We start from the raw sequence: 24,269 nt of genomic DNA, 5'->3' as shown, positions 1-24,269 counted from the left end.
TGAGTGATACATATTGGCCTGCACCCCAGGCTAAATCCCCTGCTAATCTTTGAGTAGTGTCCACATTCACCTGGGACTGCAGACAGACCATCTGCCGAAGGCTTCATCTGAGGCATGTCCCTTTAACCTTGTGGCAACTCCCTCAGTGCAGCACCAGAGTTTTCAGTGTAAAACACTGCACTCAAGGCTGGGTGCAAGAATTGAACCCATAACCCTCTAACTCAGACACTAGAGTGATAATACCTTGGTTCTGGATTAGAGTAGTGCTGGAAAAGCACAGCAGTTCAGGCAGCATCCGAGGAGCAGGAAAATCGACGTTTTGGGCAAAAGCCCTTCATCAGGAATACAGGTAGAGTGCCTGAAGGGTGGAGAGATAAATGAGAGGAGGGTGGGGGTGGGGAGAAAGTAGCATAAAGTGCAATAGGTGAGTGGGGGAGGGGATGAAGGTGATAGGTCAAAAAGGAAGGTGGGGGAAGGTAGCAAAGAGTACAATAGGTGGATGGGGGTGGGGATGAAGGTGATAGGTCAGAGAGGAGGGTGGAGTGGATAGGTGGGAAGGAAGATAGGCAGGTAGGACAGGTCATGGGGACAGTGCTGAGCTGGAAGGTTGGAACTGGGGTGAGGTGGGGGAAGGGGAAATGAGGAAACTGTTGAAGTCCACATTGATGCCCTGGGGTTGAAGTGTTCCGAGGCGGAAGATGAGGCGTTCTTCCGCCAGGCGTCGGGTGGTGAGGGAGTGGCGGTGAAGGAGGCCCAGGACCTCCATGTCCTCGGCAGAGTGGGAGGGAGAATTGAAATATTGGGCCACGGGGCAGTGGGGTTGATTGGTGCGGGTGTCCCAGAGATGTTCCCTAAAGCGCTCTGCTAGGAGGCGTCCAGTCTCCCCAATGTAGAGGAGACTGCACTTTCTCCCCACCCCCACCCTCCTCTCATTTATCTCTCCACCGTGCAGGCACTCTGCCCCTATTCCTGATTAAGGGCTTTTGCCCAAAACGTGGATTTTCCTGCTCCTCGGATGCTGCCTGAACTGCTGTGCTTTTCCAGCACCACTCTAATCTAGAATCTGGTTTCTAGCATCTGCAGTCCTTGTTTTTACCTATCTGATACTGCCTTGGTGGTCTGTGTGTCTGTGAGCTGTGTCCCATGGAACCATTGTGTTCTCACTTATGTGAGACAGAACTTTCTAAAAAACATAAGTGTATCTGCACAGGAGTCTTCACAACATCAGAGTGATTCAAAACATCTTACAGCCAAAGAGACAAAAGCAGAGATTGCTGGGAAATCTCAGAAGGCCTGGCAGCATCTGTGCGGAGAAATCAGATTAACCTTTCAGGTTGAGTGACCCTTCCCCAGAACTGAGCCAAAGGGCCTTGATTTGATGTCCCATGTTAAGGACAGCATCTCGGGCAAAGCAGCACTCTCTCAGCACTCCCAAAGGAAGGCAATTACAGACCAGTCAGTCTCACGTCTGTCATCTGCAAGGTGTTAGAAAGGATTCTGAGGGATAGGATTTATGACCATCTGGAACAGCATGGCTTGATTAAATGCAGTCAGCACGGCTTTGTGGGGGGCAGGTCATGCCTCACAAATCTTATTGAGTTCTTTGAGGATGTTACTCGACAAGTTGATGAGGATCGAGCAGTGGATGTTGTGTATATTGACTTCAGTAAGGCATTTGATAAGGTTCCCCATGGTAGGCTCATTCAGAAGGTCAGGAGGAATGGGATACAGGGGAACTTTAGCTGTCTGGATACAGAATTGGCTGGTCGACAGAAGATAGCGAGTGGTAGTGGAAGGAAAGTATTCTGCCTGGAAGTCAGTGGTGAGTGGTGATCCACAGGGCTCTGTTCTTGGGCCCCACTCTTTGTAATTTTTATTAATGACTTGGATGAGGAGATTGAAGGAGATTGGTGTTTTGCCTTTCATTAACAGGGGGATTGAGTTTAAGAGTCATGAGATCTTGTTGAAGCTCTATAAAACTTTGGTTAGACCGTACTTGGAATACTTTGTCCAGTTCTGGTCGCCCTATTATAGGAAAGATGTGGATGCTTTGGAGAGGGTTCAGAGGAGGTTTACCAGGATGCTGCCTGGACTGGAGGGCTTATCTTATAAGGAGAGGTTGACTGAGCTCGGACTTTTTTCATTGGAAAAAAGAAGGAAGAGAGGGGCCCTAATTGAAGTGTACAAGATAATGAGAGGCATAGATAGAGTTGATAGCCAGAAACATTTTCCCAGGGCAGAAATTGTTAACATGAGGGGTCATAGTTTTAAGCTGTTTGGCGGAAAGTATAGAGGGGATGTCAGAGGCGGGTTCTTTATGCAGAGAGTTGTGAGAGCATGGAATGCGTTGCCAGCAGCAGTTGTGGAAGTGAGGTCATTGGGGATATTTAAGAGACTGCTGGACATGCATATGGTCACAGAAATTTGAGAGTTTGTACATTAGGTTTACCTCACATGAGGATCAATGGTCGGCACAACATCGTGGGCTGAAGGGCCTGTTCTGTGCTGTACTGTTCTATGTTCTATGTTCTAAGTGCTACCTGAAGGCTGGCACATGGGAAGTACAATGTGGGAAAGTGTGAGGTCATGTAGGAAGAATAGGGCTATTTTCTAAATAGGGAGAAAATTCAGAAGTCTGAAGTGCAAAGAGACTTGGGAGTTCTCGTCCAGGATTCTCTCTAGGTAAACTTGCAGATCGAGTCAATAGTTAGGAAGGCAAATGCAACGATGGCATTTATTTTGAGGGGACTTGAATATAAAATCAGGGATGTACCTCTGAGGTTCTATAAGGCTCTGGTCAGACCACATTTGGAGATTTGTGCACAGCCCCATATCTCAGGAAGGGTGTACTAGTCCTGGAGCGTGTTCGGAGGAGGTTCACAAGAATGGTCCCTGGAATGAAAAGCTTAACATATGAGGAGCATTTGAAGGCTCTGGGTCTGTACTCGATGGGGTTTAGAAGGATGAGGGGGGATCTAATTGAAACATACAGAATACTGTAGGGGCCGGACAGAGTGGTTGTTGGGAAGGTGTTTCCATTGGCAGGAAAGACTAGGAGCCAAAGGCACAACCTTGAAGTAAAGGGAAGACCTTTCAGAATGAAGATAAGGAGAAACTTCTGCAGCCAGAGAGTGGAGAATCTATGGAATTCATAGCCACCGAAGGCTGCGAAGGCCAGGTCATTGAGTATATTTAAGAACAAAGAACAAAGAAAACTACAGCACAGGAACAGGCCCTTTCCTCTCAGCCTGCACCAATCCAGATAGTTTATCGAAACCCGTCAAAGACTGAGATAGATAGGTACTTGGGTATCGGGGGATCAAGGGTTACAGAGAGGAAGCAGGAGATTGGGATTGAGAAACCAATCAGCCATGATTGAATGATGGAGCAGATGCAATGGGCTGAATGGCCTTTCTGCTCCTATGTCTTATGGCCTTATGGCTTTCCACTGTGTGGGTCTGGAACATGCAGCTTTCCAAATCAAAGAGCAACAGTGATATTCTCCGACAAATTAACAACTCCCACCTATTTCCAGCCTGCCACATCAGGGTTGACTGAGCCAGCTTCCTGGCATCGCTGACATGACCCAAGCATCAAGTCCAATTCTTAAACAACGACAACCTGCATTTACATAGCACCCACAGCAAGGTAAACCAACCCCTGGAGTGCCACCTGACATTTTCGACAATGAACTGCCTCAGGAGACTTTTGGGTGGGTGAACCAAAGGCTTGGTCAAAGAGGTTTAAAGAGGATCGTAAAAGAGGAAAGAGAGAGAGAGAGACATGGAGAAGGGTTTTTCAGCATTTAAGGCCCAACTAGCTGAAGTCATTGGCTACCAAGAATGCTGTGATTAAAACTAACACTATGCTAAAGGCCCCAAGGTGGAGTGGCTCAGAGAACCCATGGTCACTGCTGGGTAATGCCTGAATTGATCCTTCCATAGACAGAAAAATCTGATGGTACAGAGCTTGGGTATTCCTGACAAAAGGCACATTTTCTCAAAGCCTTTCATCTTGCCCTCATCAGGACCATTTGCAAGAATATCAATATAGCATGTTTATACTGTACAAGAATACCAATTGGCAGACAAGTGGACTCTGTACAGCAGAAGAGTTGATACAGGAAGTCCTGATATGTGAAGGATGTTAAATTTTGAACTGAGATGACAAGACAAGTTGACCAAGTAATTATAACTCACAGCATTATTATAGACCATTATTAAAATTGAAATAAGGCCTACAATGATCAAATTGTTTCACAATTATAAAACATTCATTAAGCAGAAAATTACAAAACGTCACAAACCACTGACTCATTTAATTACAGAGTAACAACGCGTCTCCTGCTCTCGGCATTTTGTATGAATCCATAGATCGCACATTGTTGGGTTGAATTCATTAAATGTATTCATTCAGGGAATGTGGGCGTCGCTGGCTGAGCCAGTATTCATTGTCCATCCTTAATAGCTATTGAGAAGGTGGTGTTGGTGAGGAGCCTACTTGAATGACTGCAGTCTGCAAGATGTAAGTCCACCCACAGTAGAGATTGATAGGCAGCTCCAACAATACAATTGTGGCACGGTGGCTCAGTGGTTAGCACTGCTGTCTCTCAGCACCAGGGACCTGGGTTTGATTCCAGCCTTGGGTGACTGTGTGGAGCTTGTGAACAGTGGGAGCTATTTTGTCACATATTAATGTGTGGAAGCCATTTTACCTCACGTTCAATGCCTGTCCTGTAGGAAGCTTGTCTCCCACGCCTGCCTGAGATGGTTGGCCTTGCAGCTGTGCAGCGACCCGATAAACAAATTCCTCTCTTTGCAAGAAGCCCTTCGTCTCTTTGCAAGCACCTATTGTATACAAACACCTGCTCTCAAGTTGCTCTCCTTGTTTCTCCCCGTGATGTCATGAATAACTGTATCAATCCTCATTGACACTTGTGTGCACGTTACTTTCCAAATTAGACCACTGCAGGCTGGTCACCCTCTGGTTAACCGACTCTTTCCCAACACACATTCTCCCCGTATCTGTGTGAGTTTCCTCCAGGTGCTCTGTTTCCTTCCACAGTCCAAAGATGTGTAGGTTGAGTGAATTGGCCGTGTTAAATTGCGCAAAGTATTCAGGGATGTGTAGGTTAGGTGCTTTAGTCAGGATAAATGTAGAGTAGTAGGGGAATGGGTCTGTATGGGTTACTCTTCAGGGGGTTGGTGTGGACATGTTGGGCTGAATGTTTCTGCACTGTAGGGGATTAATAAAGTAGGGAATTAGGCTGGTGAACCATCTATTCTCAATCTCATTTGCAGACTGTTGTCTGACCTCCTTAATCCCAATGGACATTTCCCTTTCATCTGATTGGGGTAAGAGATAGTGTCAGTATGAGGTGAGATTTAAACTTTGAAGGAAGTTCAGAGGGGAGACTGTCGTATTTCAGCCTGGGGGAGCACACTCAGTTCTCCAACCAGCTCGAGTTTATCATCGGGCACAAGCCACGATTTGAAGGTGAAGGGGATTTCCTGTTAAGAAACATTCACATGACTGGCATTGGTGGAAGTTACTCAACAAGAAGCTTTCCCACACTCAGCTCCCAGAGGGGAACAACAAAAAAAACATCAAAAGAGAGTTCCAACGTGGTTGGTTTCAAAGCAGATTAATCTGCTGCATGGATGTCTCAGGGTGGGGTTCAGGGCTGATGTTGTCATCAAGAAATATGGGAATAGAAACTAAGAAGGAACATGATCTAGCCAAAGCTGAGAAATACATATTTTAGATTAGATTAGATTCCCTTCAGTATTGAAACAGGCCCTTCAGCCCAACAAGTCCACACTGACCCTCCAAAGATTGACCCATTCCTTATCGTATATTTACCCCTGACTAATGCACTTAACACTGTGGGCAATTTAGCATGGCCAATTCACTTCATCTTTGACTGTGGGAGGAAACCGGAGCACCCGGGGGAAACCCACGCAGACACGGGGAGAATGTGCAAACTCCACACAGACAGTCACCTGAGGGTGGGATTATCCAACATCCTGATTTCCTCACCCACACCAGGAATATTGACCAAACACTCAATCTCCCAGCTTCCTTCAGGTACACTGCTGACATCCCACGACAGCAATGAAATTTAAACTCCAGTTACTCAAAGCTGCAATTGCTGAGGGCTCACAGTGTTCCTACCTCTGAGCCAGAGCCTCAGGTGCAAGCCCCACCCCATCCAGAGGTATGTCACAACTCCCTTGAGCAATTTGGTCAGAATCATTCCCTCTAACAGATGCTTGTGGAGCAGTGGTAGTGTCCCTACCTCTGAGCCAAGCAACTCAGGTTCAAGTCCCAGAAATGTATCATGGCATCTCTGAACAGGATGAGTTGGGATATCATTTATTTCTGCTCTCTAAAAGACTCTTGTGGTGAACTGGTGATGTCCCTGCTCCAGAGCTAGAAGCCTCAAAGTTCACGACCCACCTGCTCCAAAGACCCATCGTAACACCTTTGAGCAGGTTGTTCAGAATTATATTTTTTAAAAACCTACATTTGAAGACTTGAGTCAATGGTGGCGACCATGAAACTATCATTGGTTTTTGGCAAACCACACCTAATTCTCCCCGTGTCTGCGTGGGTTTCCTCCGGGTGCTCCGGTTTCCTCCCACAGTCCAAAGATGATAGGTGAATTGGCCATGCTAAATTGCCCATGATGTTCAGCGATGTTTTAGGTTAGGTGCATTAGTCAGGGGCAAGTATAGAATAAAGAAGAAAGGATTGGGTCTGGGTGGGTTCCTCTCCGGAGGGTCGGTGTGGACTTGTTGGGCCGAAGGGCCTGTTTCCACACTGTAGGGATTCTATGATAGCTCACCAATGCCCTTTAGGGAAGGAAATTTGTTGTTCTCATCCTATATGTGGCTCCAAACCCATAGCAATATAGGAATTAAGAGTAGGGGAAGACCATTCAGCCCGGCAAGCCTGCTCCACCATTCAATAAGATCATCCAAGCCTGTTCCCACTATTGCCCCCATACCCATTGATCCTTTTAGCCCTAGCAAGATGGTTGATTCTGAACTGCCCTCTGACATAGCTGTGGAAGTTTCTCAGATCGAGGGCAGTTAGGGATAGGCAACACATCACATGAAAGATTAAAGGAAAACTAATCATCATACCAACAAAGCATGTGACAACTCGATGACACAACTCGATGTCCCAAGCAGTTGACAAATGCTTTCATTTTGCACTCAATGGTTGCTGACACATCGTTAGACCATTACACAGCCCCAGAGCTAGGAGTCTGAGCATTGGTGTATATCTTTGTTTCACTCTATGTTTTACAATTCTAGGTTACCTGAAGCGGAAAGTCATTTGCGCGAGATGACAATATTTGGAAGTCTCCCAATGAAAGGTTCCAAGCCAAAACCTCTCGTTCCCAAAACCTCCTCATGATTTCCTCCACCACCTCAGATTTCGGAAGCTGACATGCCAACACCCAGTCATGGTATGAAACAAAACCTCCTCTGATTCAACGTTGGAAAATCTGAAAACATCCCATTTGTTTTATGCCCACTGACCCGATGCCTCTGTCTGTCGACTGTCTGAGACAACATCAGATCATTCATAACTTTTGTCCTGAGCTTCCGACTGCACATCAACCATATCTTCAAAATTGTCTATTGTCACCACCATAATAGTGCCTCCTGTCTCGGTCATTCAGAAATATAGAAACATAGAAGCAGGAGGAGGCCATTCGGCCCTTCAAGCCTGCTTCACTATTCAATATGGTCATGGTTGATCATCCAACTCAGCCTCCTTTTCTCATTTTCTCCACATACCCTTTGATCCCTTTAGCCCTAAGAACTATACCTAACTCCTTCTCGAAAACATTCAATGCTTTGGCCTCAGCTGCTTTCTATGTTAGTGAATTCAATGGGCTTACACTCTCTGAGTGAAGACATTTTTCTTCATCACAATCCTAAATTAGATTAGATTAGATTAGATTACAGTGTGGAAACAGGCCCTTCGGCCCAACAAGTCCACACCGACCCGCCGAAGCGAAACCCACCCATACCCCTACATTTACCCCTTACCTAACACTACAGGCAATTTAGTATGGCCAATTCACCTGACCCTGCATATCTTTAATGGTGGGAGGAAACCGGAGCACCCGGAGGAAACCCACGCAGACACGGGGAGAACGTGCAAACTCCACACAGTCAGTCGCCTGAGGCGGGAATTGAACCCGGGTCTCTGGCGCTGTGAGGCAGCAGTGCTAACCACTGTGCCACCGTGCCACCCACCTGTGCCACCGTGCCGCCCACAAAAATTATAAATGGTCTACTCTAGATCCTTAAACTATGACTCGGGTCTGCACTCCTTAATTGTTGGGAACATCCTTCCTGTGTTTACCCTGTCCAGTCCTGTCAGAGTTTTATAGATTTCTATGAGATTTCCCCTCATTCTTCAATGAATATTATCCTAACTGAACCAATCTCTCCTCATACATCAGTCCTGCCATCCCAGGAATCAGTCTGGTAAACTTTTGTTACCCTTCCTCCGTAGCCAGAACATCTTTCCTCAGATACAGCGACCAAACCTGCCCACAATGCTCCAGGTGTGGTCTCACCAAGACCCTGTACAATTGCAGCAAGACATCCCTGCTCCTGTACTGGAATCCTCTCACTGTGAAGGTCAACATCCCGTTTCCCTTCTTCACCTCCTGTTGCCCCTGCAATGCTCCCTTTCAGTGACTGGTGTACAAAGACACCCACCTCTCACTGCCCCTCCCCCTTTCTACTTGTCAATGAAACCCTCATTCATGTCTTTACTGCCTTGAGACATAATTCTTCTAACAATCTCCCAGTTGGTCTCTAAATGCAAGTTCATCCAAAATGCTCCTGCCCATCTCCTCACTCGCACCAGGTCCCTGTTTATCTGTCACCATTTGTTTTACTGACCCACATTCGCTCTGAGTTAAGATAAAATCACAACTTTAAAATCCTCACCCTTATTTCCAAATCCCTCTGCGGTCTCTCTCCCTTCCCTATCTCCATAATCTCCTTCATCCTTATACCCCTCAGACATCTCTGAACCCTTCCAGTCCTGAAGCATCCCTGACCCAAACTGCATCACTACAGGTGGCTGAGACCTGAGCTGAGAACTCTGGGATATCCTTCCCAAGCCTCCCAAACTCTCTCTACCTTCATGATGCTTCTTCAGGACATAACATTTCTCATCGACCTTTTGGCCACCCACTTTCATGTCTCCCCATTGATTTGTGGCTTGTTATGGTTTTGAAAACCATTTGGTCACAAGGAACTTGGATGTTGCTGAGAAAAAAGACCACTGTTCATCAGGACACTTCACAAGAATACCAATCCAAGGGCAAACATCCATACTGCATGAGAGGAGGGAATTGATTGGCTGGCAAGTCGACTCTGATTGGTCATCAAGTTGACCCTGATTGGTAGAGGCATTGCCATACAGAATGTGCTCTTTAACACTGATTGACAGTCAACTGCCAAATTCGGTTTAAATCTGGTAGGTTGATCCTAACTGCTTAGGACATCTTGTTTTAACTTATTTGTGGGATGTGACCACCACTGGCTGGCCAGCATTTATTGCCCTTGAGTTGCCCATTGTCCTGAGTGAATGGATACTGTCTCTTTTGTCAAGGTACAGTGTATATATATATATATGTTATTTCTGTCCACAGAGAACTGGGTGCTCTCTATTAATGCGGATTCCCATACACACGAGTGTGCTACACTATGATCCTGTCAACAATTCTAGTTTGGCAGCACAACTCTTACCACTTTCAAGACTATCTAGCCTAACGGATCTAATTGATGCACCCTGCACTGGAATTCACGTTTGAAATAGAAGGGAGAAATGAGCTCCCTTTTCTGGATGTTCCAGTTGATGGGTAGGCCAGGGTGTTCTCAACTACTGCCCACTCCCTTCACTGGTCAATATACAAGTTGGGATTCCAACAGTCCCAGGTCCTGTAAGTTCAGCCTTATCAGCAACTTTGTAAATGGGTGCCGGGGTTTGCTTTCACTGCACAAGCTTAAGGCATCAAAGGCATCCTGCTGGATAATGTTTACTCCAATCAGAACATTTCTCGCTGCATCTTGTGGAAAGGTTCTGAAATGTCTACCTCAGAATATTCTCAGATGGTTTGTATCTCACACGTGTGACCTAACTGATTCCTGCTGCTACACTGCAGTAGTAACAGGAGTGAGACTCACCATCCACAGAACGTGGCCATCAAGATGTTCTGCCTCTCACAGTAAATGAGTGGCGTGGTATATGAGTTTCGGTGCTGGTGTGATGCCAGGTGGCCTGAAGATTGGTGGATCATCATGGCAGCATAATCTCTCGGCTATTCACAACAAGCAAGGCACTGATTTTACTACAACCAGTTTTGCAAAACCCACACCACAGTTCCCGTATCCAGTAAACATGATTTTGCTAATGGGCAGCATTTGCTAAACAGTCCTAAATGCACAAAGAATAACAGTGATAACCAAATCAGGATTGTCAGTTGGGCCCACAGACTACACATGCAATCGCGTCTACTGGAAGCTGTATATATTAAAACACAAGACCCTGGTGTTTCAAGGTGGAAAGGATATATTTACAAAGTGCCTCTTCCAACTCATCAAGGGAAGTGATAGCCATTTGCTTGTTCATTCATCTTTGCTTTGTCCTGACCAATCAAAGCCAACATTCCTGCTTTAAAATTTAAACAAACCCTAGCAGTTAACTCAGAGAAAGTGAGGAATGCAGATGCTGGAGATCAGAGTCAGAAAGCGTGGTGCTGGAAAAGCACAGCCGGTCAGGCAGCATCCGAGCAGCAGGAGAGTCGATGTTTCCAGCATAACGTCCTCATCAGGAAGAGCTGATGAAGAGCTTATGCTCGAAACATCGACTTTCCTGCTCCTTAGATGCTGCCTGACCGGCTGTGCTTTTCCAGGACCACACTTTCTGACCCTGGCAGTTAACTGTCAATCAGCACGAATGGATACATTCTACAGGACAACACCTCAACCAATCAGAGTCAGTCAGCCAGAATAATTGGTGTCTTTCCCCTTGAATTGCATTCTTACGGATTGTCCTGATGAGTGCAAAATAAAAAGCATCAACAAAATGTTTTTAAATGTATAATTACTGCTGTCATAGATCAGCATGCCCAGCTTTCCAGCATTTTACTGTTTGTAGCTATGACAATAATTGAAACCAAACAGAAGCTTTGAAGGAGCAGAATCTTGCTCAACACTCAATGGACATTCTGTCGGCAAAAGAGGATTCATAGCAGTTCTCTATTTCTGATTCAAAATCGCTCTGTTTAGACTGAAGAGTTCCTCTTCTGTGATAAGGGAGCACAAGTGAGTTGCGTGTCAACTTTTTCTGTTCCTTTTACAAGTTCTCTGTGAACATCAGCCTCAAGAAGTTTCACACCTTTTTAAAGTATACTCTACTTTTCAAGTCTAAACAACCATGTAAGCAACCACATTATTGCTCAGGTTATACTGCACTTTTATACTCTGTCTTGTTGCTTATTCTGTCAACTCATCGAAAGCTCCTTGTGAGCTCCTCACAGCTTACCTTCCCTCAGAGCTTTTCATTGCCAGCAAATTCAGATCCATTACTCTCACACTCATCGTCTCAGTCATTAATCTTGATTGTAAGTAATAAATCTTAATGGGTAGCACTGATCTTTGAGTTGGAAGGTTATCCATTCAGGTCTCACTCCAGATACCTGGCAACATAATATAGGTTGAGCTGAAAATGTGTTGCTGGAAAAGCGCAGCAGGTCAGGCAGCATCCAAGGAACAGGAGATCAGCTCTGACCTCCAGCATCTGCAGTCCTCACTTTCTCCTCCAACATAATATAGGTCTCATGGTTAGTATGCCAGTACAACTTGAACAGATATGCTCATGACAGTATCACAGTATTGTAGACACTGACCTCAGGTTATAAAGGTCTCAGAGACCCTCTTAACTGAGGCCACATGAAGCATGACTTGGAGGTGCTGGTGTTGGACAGGGGTGGACAAAGTTAAAAATCACACAACACCAGGCTATAGTCCAACAGGTTTAATTGGAAGCACTAGCTTTCAAAGTGCTGCTCCTTCATCTGGTGGTTAAGATCATGCTCATAGAATTTATAGCAGAAGGAGTCCAGTGTCATGGAGATGTATATAGTAAACAATCTTAGATTAAAGCTTTCATCTTTTATAATTGGATATGCTGGTTTCTGTCCTTTGATGTGTAAATCCCAGAACTTCTCACAAATTACATTCTCAAGATAGCTCAGGTTTTTAAACAATTGGGGTGAAGTCGGTCTGTTTCCCAATGCTATGTCAGTTTTACACAGTTTTACATAGATTCATGCAGTTTTTGAGCAAAATAAAATGTAATTCTGCAAAAACAAATTCACCCCATAAGCATATATGTCTGCGCATATATACACCAGTCCGGATACACATGCATCCATAAATATGACACATTTACGTGCCAATGAATCGTACCACATGTCCTCACAGACTCCCCATAGTGCAGACAAAGGCCATTTGGCTCATCAAGTCTGCACCTACCCTCTGGGGAGCACCTCTATGAACCCCACATGTGCCACGGCTAGCCTGCTTATCCCTGGGCACTATGGGTAAATTAGCATGGCCAATCCACCTAACCTGCATAATTTAGGACTGTCGGAAGAAACTGGAACACACCCATGCAAACATGGGGAGAATATTGCAAATGCAAAACAGACATGAGGCTGGGATTGAAGCCAGGTCCCTGGCAGTGTGAGATAGCAGCGCTAACTACTGAGCCACTGTGTCAGCCATATTCCATTGGATTAAACAATATCACATCGCCCACATCTAGTTTTATTGTTTCAAGGGATAACATAAGTATTGCTGCAGCGGATACCCACATCTTACGCTGACTCTCTCATGGGAGTGCTGCACTGCCAGGACCACTGTCTTTGGGTGAGACTGCCCCCTCAGGTGAATGATTATGGAGTAATATTAGCCCTCAGGATACCTAGCAACTACTCCTGATGACAGAGGTTACGTAGTCATTGACATGTTGCTGGCTGTCTGTGGAAATTTGTCTGCACCATTTGCTGCATTACAGTGTTGCAAAACGGTGGCTGTAAAATGCTTTGGAAGGCAGTCTGGAAAGATGATACGTACATGCACATTTAGCAATTATTTTCCAAATGACTGGGTGCAATCAACCCCAGTACAAATCACCTCAATTTTGACTGGATGGTTGTAAAGGTTCAGTGACGTGACAAATTTGTTTACTGTGTTTAGTTAAGAATGAAACAGTGGGCTTACCCAGTTCAGCCCAAGTTAAATACCTCCGCCCATTGGGACAATGCCAAGGTTAGATGTGTGCTGGTCCCCAATCACCAAGTAATTGTATGTATTCAGCTCATGTGAGACGGCAGTCACGTGTAGTGCAGACTAAAACTACAACGGAACACGATAACATTATCCACTTCATTTGCAAAGTGGCTAGACACCTCTGCGAGATAGGGATTCATGGATGTATACATAAGTTCTTCGTTGTCTATTTCCCCGAAGCCAAGGAATGGAAACAACAAAAATAGCACACATCTCAGTGGCACAATAAGGCACTCAGCTGAAGTTATGGTTTCATTTTGCGTCGAACTCTGTGCTGTCCCTGTCCTGGGAGTGTTTGATGGGGACAGTGTAGAGAGAGCTGTACTCTGTACCTAACCCTGTGCTGCCCTTGTCCTGGGAGTGTTTGATGGGGACAGTGTAGAGGCAGCTTTACTCTGTATCTAACCCCATGCTGTCCCTGTCCTGGGAGTGTTTGATGGGAACAGTGTAGAGGGAGATTTACTCTGTATCTAAGCCTGTGCTGTCCCTGTCCTGGGGGTGTTTGATGGGAACAGTGTAGAGGCAGCTTTACTCTGTATCTAACCCCATGCTGTCCCTGTCCTGGGAGTGTTTGATGGGGACAGTGCAGAGAGTGACCTTTACCCTGTATCTAACCCCATGCTGTTCCTGTCCTGCGAGTGTTTGATGGGGAGAGTATAGAGGGAGCTTTGATCAAAAGAGAAAATGCTGGAAAATCTCAGCAGATTTGGCAGCATCTATAAGGGGAGAAAAGAGCTGACGTTTCGAGTCTAACTGACTCTTTGTCAAAGCTAAAAAAAGGGAGAAATAGGGAGGTATTTATACTAGGCTGAGAGAAGGTGAGTCATGGCTCCAGAAGCAAAGGTAGCAATAAAGAGATGATAATGAGTGAGAGAAAGAGAGACAATCAAGAAATAAGAGGTACAGAACAGTGAAAGAAATATAAAAAAAGGATAAATAAAATAAATGAAATAAAATTACGGAGCAGAAAGAAAACAGAGAGGTTGAGATGGGATAATCATCTGAAGTTGATAATCATCTGAATGGTGACCCTCACCCCCTCCCACCCCTCCCAGAACAAGGATAGGGTCCCTCTTGCTCTCACCTTTCACCCCACCAGCCTTCACATGCAAAGAATAATCCTCCATCATTTTCGCCAACTCCAACACAATGCCACCACGAAACACATCTTTCCTTCCCTCCCCCTGTCTGCATTCCGCAGAGATCGTTCCCTCCAGGACAATCTACTGCACTCCTCCATCACACCTAATACCTCTCCCATCACACCCGGCACCTTCCCATCACACCTAACACTTTTCCCATTACACCCGGCACCTTCCCATCACACCTAACACCTCTCCCATCACATGCGGCACCTTCCCATCACACCTAACACCTCTCCCATCACATGCGGCATCTTCCCATCACACCTAACACCTCTCCCATCACATGCGGCATCTTCCCATCACACCTAACGCCTCTCCCATCACACACAGCATCTTCCCATCACACCTAACACCTCTCCCATCACATGCGGCATCTTCCCATCACACCTAACACCTCTCCCATCACACACGGCACCTTCCCATCACACCTAACACCTCTCCCATCACACACGGCACCTTCCCATCACACCTAACACCTCTCCCATCACACACAGCATCTTCCCATCACACCTAACACCTCTCCCATCACATGCGGCATCTTCCCATCACACCTAACACCTCTCCCATCACATGCGGCATCTTCCCATCACACCTAACACCTCTCCCATCACACACGGCACCTTCCCATCACACCTAACACCTCTCCCATCACACACGGCACCTTCCCATCACACCTAACACCTCTCCCATCACACTTAACACCTCTCCCATAACATGCGGCACCTTCCCATCACACACGGCACCTTCCCATGCAATCGCAGAAGGTGCAACACCTGCCCCTTTACCTCTTCTGTGCCCTCCATCCAAGGCCCCAAACACTCATTTCAGATTACACAGCGTTTCACTTGTACCTCTTTCAATTTGGTCTATTACATTTGTTGCTCCCAATATGATCTCCTCTATATCGGAGAGACAAAACGCCGACTGGGTGATCGCTTTGCTGAGCACCTTCGGTCTGTACGCCATCAGGTCCCAGACCTTCCCGTGGCTTGCCACTTCAACACACAATCCTGCTCCCATGCCCACATGTCTGTCCTTGGCCAGCTGCAATGTTCCAGTGAAGCTCAACGCAAACTGGAGGAACAGCATCTCATCTCCCGACTAGGCCCGTTACAGCCGGCCGGTCTCAACATTGAATTCAACAACTTCAGATGATTATCCCATCTCAACCCCTCTGTTTTCATTCTGCTCCGTAATTTTATTTCATCTACTTTATTTACCTTTATTTCATCTACTTTATTTTTTCACTGTTCTGTACCTCTTATTTCTTGATCGTCTCTCTCTCTCTTTCCAATACCGAACAACCCAGATGGCCTCCTTCTTCAAAGACCGCAATTTCCCCCCCACACGTGGTCGACGATGCTCTCCTCCACGTCCTGCTCCTCCGCCCTTGAGCCCCGCCCCTCCAATCACCACCAGGACAGAACCCCACTGGTCCTCACCTACCACCCCACCAACCTACAGATACATCGTATCATCCGTTGTCATTTCCGCCACCTCCAAACGGACCCCACCACCAGGGATATATTTCCCTCCCCTCCCCTATCAGCATTCTGAAAAGACCATTCCCTCCGTGACTCCCTCGTCAGGTCCACACACCCCACCAACCCAACATCCACTCCCGGCACCTTCCCCTGCAACCGCAAGAAATGCAAAACTTGTGCCCAAACCTCCCCCCTTACTTCCCTCCAAGGCCCCAAGGGATCCTTCCATATCCACCACAAATTCACCTGCACCTCCACACATATTATTTACTGCATCCGCTGCACCCAATGTGGCCTCCTCTATATTGGGGAGACAGGCCGCCTACTTGCGGAACATTTCAGAGAACACCTCTGGGACACCTGGACCAACCAACCCAACCACCCCATGGCTCAACACTTCAACTCCCCCTCCCACTCCACCAAGGACATGCAGGTCCTTGGACTCCTCCATCGCCAGACCATAGCAACACGACGGTTGGAGGAAGAGCGCCTCATCTTCCGCCTACGAACCCTCCAACCACAAGGGATGAACTCAGATTTCTCCAGTTTCCTCATTTCCCCTCCCCCCACCTTGTCTCAGTCCCAACCCTCGAACTCAGCACCACCTTCCTAACCTGCAATCTTCTTCCTGACCTCTCCGCCCCCACCCCCACTCCGGCCTATCACCTTCACCTTATCACCCTCACCTTAACCTCCTTCCACCTATCGCATTTCCAACGCCCCTCCCCCAAGTCCCTCCTCCCTACCTTTTATCTTAGCCTACTTGGCACACTTTCCTCCTTCCTGAAGAAGGGCTCATGCCCGAAACGTCAATTCTCCTGCTCCTTGAATGCTGCCTAACCTGCTGTGCTTTTTCAGCCACAGATTTTCTACTCTGTACCTAACCCCATGTTGTCCCTGACCTGGGAGTGTTTGATGGGGACAGTGTCGAGGGAGCTTTACTCTGTACCTAAGCCTGTGCTGTCCCTGTCCTGGGAAAGTTTGATGGGGACTGTGTGGATGGAGCTTTACTCTGCATCTAACCCTGTACAGTCCCTGTCCTGGGAAGGGTTGAAGGGAGACAATGTAGAAGGAGCCTTACTCTGTATCTAATCCTGTGCAGTCCATTGCCTGGGAGTGTTTGATGGGGAGAGTATAGAGGGACCTTTCCTTTGTATCTAACCCCGTGCTGTCCCTATCCTGGAAGCGTTTGATGGGGACAGTGTGATTGGAGCTTTTCGCTGTATCTAACACTGTGCAGTCTCTGTCCTGCGAGTGTTTGATGAGGGACAGTGTAGAGGAGGCTTTACTCTGTATCTAACCCTGTGTTGTCCCTGTCCTGGGAATGTTTGATGGGAACAGTGTAGAGGGAGCTTTATTCTGTATCTAACTCTGTGCTGTCCCTGTCCTGGGAGTGTTTGATGGGAACAGTGTAGAGGGAGCTTTATTCTGTATCTAACTCTGTGCTGTCCCTGTCCTGGGAGTGTTTGATGGGGACAGTGTAGAGGGAGATTTACTCTGTACCTAACCCCTTGCTATCCCTGTCCTGGGAGTGTTTGATGGGAACAGTGTAGAGGGAGCTTTATTCTGTATCTAACCCCGTGTTGTCCCTGTCCTGGGAGTGTTTGATGGGAACAGTGTAGAGGGAGCTTTATTCTGTGTCTAACCCCGTGTTGTCCCTGTCCTGGGAGTGTTTGATGGGAACAGTGTAGAGGGAGCTTTATTCTGTATCTAACCCCGTGTTGTCCCTGTGATAGGAGTGTTTAATAGGGGAGTAAAGCGAGATTTTCCTCTGCATCTAAAGGGAGATGTTACTCTGTTTTCCCTTTCCAATAAACCTGGCTCTCCGGGACAACAGCAAAATGCTGCAGCCTGTCCCAATGTAATTCTCAAGAATTGCTTGCACTCCTGAGCACAAATTCCTTCCCCCTTTTTCTTTTACCCTGTGATATCACCAGCTTTCGTTATATTTGCTAATCACCCTTGTCAGAGGTCTTATGACAGACCCCTGGACCAATTGGCACTTGAACCTGGGCCTTCTGGCTAGTGACACTACCACTGCTCCCCAAGAGATGCTAGGATGTCCAGCAACCAGCATCCTGGTTGAATGGTCTGGAATCTCACTGAGTGTGATGAGGACAGTTGTAATTACCTCAACTACTTGGTTCAGGAAGGAAGCGGCTTGCTCAGAGAGTGATGCCTTCGGTCAGTATGGCACCAGTTTGAGGGCCCATTGCGTTTTGCCTGATTCTAGTTCATGTGACCAACTAAACCCTGTCAGAAAGAGCAGCTTTGCAGAGCTTGGATGATGGTCAGACACATCCTGGGATTGCAGATTACCACAGTTACGGAGGGAAACAGAAACCACCTCCTCAGTGTCAGTGCCCTGCTAATCACATGACGTGCAGCCGTTCAAGAAGGCATCTGACCACCAACTTCTCAAGGGGCAGTTAGGAATGCAGGATAGACAGGCAGCCTGGCTAGTGACGCCCATTTCCCATTTAATAAAAATACTTTATGATCAATACTTTCGAATCATGAGACTGAATCATACTTCCACAGGATGGGAGGTCTCGGTGCACAAATATATCTGGGCCAGGAAGTGACTCCACATCGGAACCCCGGGCAAGTGACCAATCATATCACAGGAGGCAAAATTATCAAAGTTTTACAAAATTACGAGAGGCAGACAGTTAGGGTTTCTTTTTCCCCAGGCTAGAAATGTCAATGGCTAGAGAGCATTGGTTTAGGGTAAAAGGGAGAATGTTTAAAGGAGATGTGAGAAACAAGTTTTTGTTTACATCGAGGGTGGTAAGTGCCTGGAATATGCTGCAGAGGAGCTGGTGGAGGCGGATAGGATAGCAACGTTTAAGGGGCATCTTGGCAAACACATGAATAGGCAGGGGATAGAGAGATAATGGACCACATCCAGGTCATTCTGCTAGAACGCTCATTTCGTCAGCATGAATTCACTGTAACGTGATTGACGATTGGTGATGCTGTTTCTAAAATGCAAACTTTTAAAACGCATGTGGGCTGTAACATGATTACATCACCAACACTTTAAGCACTATTTCTAAAGCGCGATTTTTCTACAATTGCACAAAAACATTGTGTTATAGAGCTGACTGTAGGGGCAAAAGGGCTTATAGTTCAGAAAGGTATTGTGTGTCAGCGATGAGTTGGTGGGCCAAAGGGCCTGGAGCTGTGCTCTACTGTTCCTCGTTCTTCTTTGTCCTTTTGATTATTGCCATGGGGCTGTGATACTCATTTTAACAGTTGTTTAATTGATCGCCATAGCGACTCGGGCCTGGAACACCAGGGAGACTGGAAGAAGCAGAGAAATGGAGGAGAGTGGATTCACAACACAACATGTTCACCAAGGGGAGCAGAATTATAACTACTTATAATTAAAAATATAACTTCTTGCCTCCCAAACAATGTTGAACCATCTCCCCCCTCCTCCCCCCAACATCTCACCACCTCCCACCGAAACACTCCCCCATACACCTACCTGCTTTTGTGTGCCTCGGCCTATGGAACAGGCTTCAAGCCTGCTTGGCCTCTCAGCCTATTGATTGGTCTCTGACTTAAAACAGCACCAGAGTGCGTGGTACCGGGGTTTCCCACAGTAGGCACAAAGCTGCTTGTTTGGCGCTGTGGCTGTTTCCTTTTTCTTTTTTCATTGAGAGGAAGCAGGTAATTCTCAGCACAGCGTGATGAAGCAAGGCCCAGGGCACGCGTCGTTTGCTGTCTTGCTATTGGCTGATTTGACTGATAAGTCATGACTTCTTTTACACTCGAACCACTTCCCTTTCCACAGCCCCAGACTGTTGCTGAATCTTCAGACAAATTGTGTGGTAACTGGGGACACTGATGGCATCCTGGAACTGACTGCATTTCTTGTAAACCGTGTGTTCATGGCTCTTCCACTTTTGCAGAATGGCTTAAGTCACATTTCACTTGGGAGGTTTGACACTGAAAGTTTCCCAATTATTCAACCCCAACTCACCCTTATCTCACACAGAAAACACTCGTACTGTTATTCTGCATCACACAAATACACTCACATACACCCACAGACAACAGACAGACAAACACACTCCAACACAGTCATATAGGCACTGACAATCATAGAAGTACACACACCACACACGTACATACATGCACACAATCATAGAGTCATAGAGATGTACAGCATGGAAAATAGACCCTGCGGTCCAACTCGTCCATGCCGACCAGATATCCTAAACTAATCTGGTCCCATTTGCCAGCACTTGGCCCATATTCTTCTATACACTTCCTATTCATATCCCCATCCAGATGCCTTTGAAATGCTGTAATTGTACCAACCCCCACCACTTTCTCTGGCAGCTCATTCCATACGCGCACCAGCCTATGCATGAGGATACACAGATACACACATACACTCATACAGACACATCCGCGCACACACACATACACACTCATGCAGACACACACAAACATTTTACAAACACACATACAGACGCACGCACACAGACATACACAGAGACACACAAGCACACACATACATATACACACAGATACACAGACATACCCACAGAGACCCACAAGCACACAGAGAGGTACACGTGCACACATTTACACACTCACACACCATACAAACTTTCTGACAACAGTGTCTACCAGTTCTAATGATGAAAAATGAGGGAGAATCTCATAAAAACCTACAAATTCTAACCAGACTAGACAGAATGAATGCAGGAAGGTGTACGTGATGACCAGGGAGTTCCGAACCAGGGGCTCACAGTCTAAGGATACAGGATAGCCCATTTAGGATTGAGACGAGGAGAAATGTCTTCACCCAGAGATTGGGGAACCTGTGGAATTCTCTACCACAGAAATGATGGATGCCAAAACATTACATGTTTTCAGAAATTGGATATCATGCCTGAGGCTAAAGGGATCAAAGTGTATGGGGAGAGAATAGGAACAGGGGATTCAGGTGGATGATCAGCCATGATCCTGTTGATCGCCCAACACATGTAAAGTTTTCTCATCATGACATCGTTGCTTCTTTTGCCAATTCTATGCAAGACACCCCCAGACGTGGTTCTGAAGCTCCTGCATCAATAATCAACAGCCACGCAATGAGTTGGATACAGCTGCACTGAATGGGGTGCTCCATTATGACTGTGCTGAGTTATACATTGACAATGACACTGCCTGCTCAGAAGTCCCACAAAACAGGCATGGCCTCGGGGGTCTCTTGGTGTGATCTCAGAGCAGGGGACTGATCAGCTTCACTCAGCTGCAGCCACAATTTCTTTTCTTTTAGTTAGTTTTTAATTTACTCAGTTTTTAATTCCATCCCCTGTCCTATTTAATGCCATCAGCCTCTGGGCACCTCCTCATATTTCTGCTGAAAGAAATGCAGGCAGATATCAGGGCTGGGGAAGGGGGGAGGTGTTATCTCTGTCCCCCCCCGATCATTAGATTACTTGAAACAGTAGAGGCCCAGTCCCAGATCTTTAAAATATGACACAGATCTTTCAAACTGCTTCACAGACTTGCCAGAACTGTGCCCCTTGACCTATATCTTCTCATCCTGCCTCTTGTTCTCAGACCCATGATGCATTGCTTCTGTCTGTCAGGATGCCAACTCCTTTGTTGCCCAGTCACAAGATCAAGCCTTGGCTCACAGAACTTCACCACAAACATCAATAATCTACTGGATTATAAACCCTGCGTATGTGTGTCTGTCTACATGTGTGTGTGTGTGTATCTGTCCGTCAGTGTTTGTGTACATCTCTGTGAGTGTGTGCATGTGTCTGCCTGTGTATTTATCTATTCATGTGTGTCTAACTTTACATCTATGCATGTTGGCTCATAGCCTTATTAATTCATGGGATGATGACATCACTGGCTGGGCCAGCATTTATTGCCCATCACTAATTGCCCAGAGGGCAACTAAGAGTCAACCACATTGCCATTGGTCTGGAGTCACATACAGGCCAGACCAGGTAAGGATGGCAGTTTCCTTCCCCAAAGGAAGGAACATTTGAAACGTTAATTCTGTTTCTCTCTTCCACCGACCAGCCAAACACTTCCGACACTGGCATTTCACCAATGACCCACATTGAGACCAATTAGCTGCACAGAGCGTTGAAACAAACCAGTGAGTCTTCCATTCTTTGTCGGTCAGTGCTGGACCAAACCTCCAATGTCTCCAGCACCTGAAAAAAATCGGCCATTCAGCCCATCAAGTCTGCTCCATCATCCAATCAGATTGTGGCTGATCTGAGAATCCTCAACGTCACTTTCCGGTCTTATCTGGACAACGTTTGATTCCCTTCCTGATCGAAAGTCTGTTTACCTCAGGCTTGAATAGACATAACTACCCAGCCTCTACAGCCCTCTGCAGAAAAGGTTCGCTGGGATCATCTTCACAGTGTGGAGGGATTGTCTTACAAGTGAAGGTTGAACAGGTTGGGACTCTACTCACTGGGATGTAGAAGAATGAGAGGTGACCGCTTTGAAACATATGGGATTCTTAAGGGGCTTGACAGGGTCAATGCTGAGAGAATACCTCCCCTCATGGGAGAGTCTAGGAGCAGAGGGCAAAATAAAGGAGTGCCAATTTCAGACTGAGATCAGGAGGACTTTCTTTTCTCAGAGGGTTGTGGGTCTTTGGAACTCCTTACCACAGGGTGAGCCATGGGAGCAGAATCCTTGTGGATATTTAAGGCCGAGATCGATAGATTCTCGATCAGTTGGAGAATCGAGGGTTATGGGGAAAGGGCAGGGAAGTGGGCACGAGGAATGTCATATCAGCATTGATCCCGTTGAACGGCGGAGCAGGCTCAAAGGGGCCGAATGGCCTACTCTTGCTCTCCACTTCTATCTCTTTTTACAGTTTAACTCAATTTGTGCCCCAAACTCTGTGTCCTTCGCCAGTTTCACACGTTCAGGTTCCCAAATTCAAGCTTTCAGCGGAACTGGTTCGCAAGATCCCGTTTCCTGCTTCCGCAGCAGCAGGGTGATTTTCCCGAATGTGAAATTATGTGACAGATCCTATCGTAACACACAGCTTGATTTGGGGCATCAGTAAATGGAACCTCAGAGGTTGGCGTTTGGCTGTTTTTGCCAGAAGACAGTCTGCAACACTGTTCAGAAAAAACTAACCACCTTTATTACCGTTTCCACCAGGTACAAGAATGGCTTAAGCAGGACATTAATTCTGCATTCAGCTCTCAGTTTCATTTGATCTGACATCACTGAAAAGAAATTCTCCTGAAAGGGAGGCAGTTAATTTTTGGACAGTTACCCCAGCTCCCCCACCTAGTTCTGGGCTCATCAACAAGAGAAAACCTCCTTTCCATAGCTACCCTGCATGTTCATCTTGTAACCCCATTAATGAAAGGCTTAAAAATTGCCCTCGGTAGCCATCTTGAACTGTCGCACCATTTTGGCCCAGTGACAATGAAGGAACAGCGAAATATTTCCAATTCAAGATTGGCTTGGAGGGGAACCTGAAGGTGGTGGTGTTCCCATTATCTGCTGCCCTTGTCCTTCTACATGGAAGCGGTCGTGGGTTTGGACGATGCTATCTGGGGATCGTTGGCAAATTTCTGCAGTGCATCTTGTAGATAGTGCACACTGCTGCTACTGAATATAGGTGGTGGAGGGAGTGGATGCTTGTGGATGTGGTGCCAAACATGTAGGAGCTGCTTTGTCATGCAATCATAGAGTCAAAGAGATGTACAACACATAAACAGACCCTTCAGTCCAACTCATCTGTGTCAAATCAGATATTCTAAATTATTTTAAATATTCCAAATCCATACAATTACAATATTTAAAAGGCATCTGGATGAATAAATGAATAGGAAGGATATGGGCCAAGTGCTGGTAAATGGGACTAGATTAATTTGGACATCTGGTTGGTGTGAATGTGTTGGACCAAAGGGTCTGTTTCCATGCTGCACATCTCTATGGCTGCTCAGAGCTATCAATTGGGTTATGAAGTGGGTGACTGTCTTGTCAGTTGTTAAAATTTAATCCCACTAAACTAGTTTATGTCAGTGTTTAAACCACACGGCATACCTACAGATACCCAATGAATGCTATTTCTCACCTTCAAACCCCATTCGCTAAATAAAAGAAAGCTATAAAGATGGCAGGGGAGGCGATGCGTTGCAACTGTAGCAGGTGGGGACTGCTGGGCACCAGTATGATCCATAATAAAGGCATCTGCAATAAAAGTCTGCGTCCCGAGGAAT

General features: G+C 46.4%; 1 long non-coding RNA gene across 1 annotated transcript in view; it reads right to left on the bottom strand.

The window, feature by feature from the left end:
• LOC148136405 (uncharacterized) overlaps positions 1-19,633 on the bottom strand; it is an 84,607-nt gene extending 64,974 nt beyond the window's left edge. The window contains exon 1 of the long non-coding RNA XR_015754471.1: positions 19,520-19,633. This is a non-coding gene — a long non-coding RNA (uncharacterized LOC148136405). The remainder of the gene's footprint in view (positions 1-19,519) is intronic.
• Between the last annotated feature and the right edge of the window lie 4,636 nt (positions 19,634-24,269).

The sequence above is a fragment of the Chiloscyllium plagiosum genome, unplaced genomic scaffold (genome assembly GCF_037043375.1).
Source record: "Chiloscyllium plagiosum isolate Xiang-an unplaced genomic scaffold, Cpla_swu_hap1 HiC_scaffold_45, whole genome shotgun sequence".
NCBI lineage: Eukaryota > Metazoa > Chordata > Chondrichthyes > Orectolobiformes > Hemiscylliidae > Chiloscyllium > Chiloscyllium plagiosum.
This window is presented reverse-complemented; position numbering and strand designations above follow the sequence as displayed.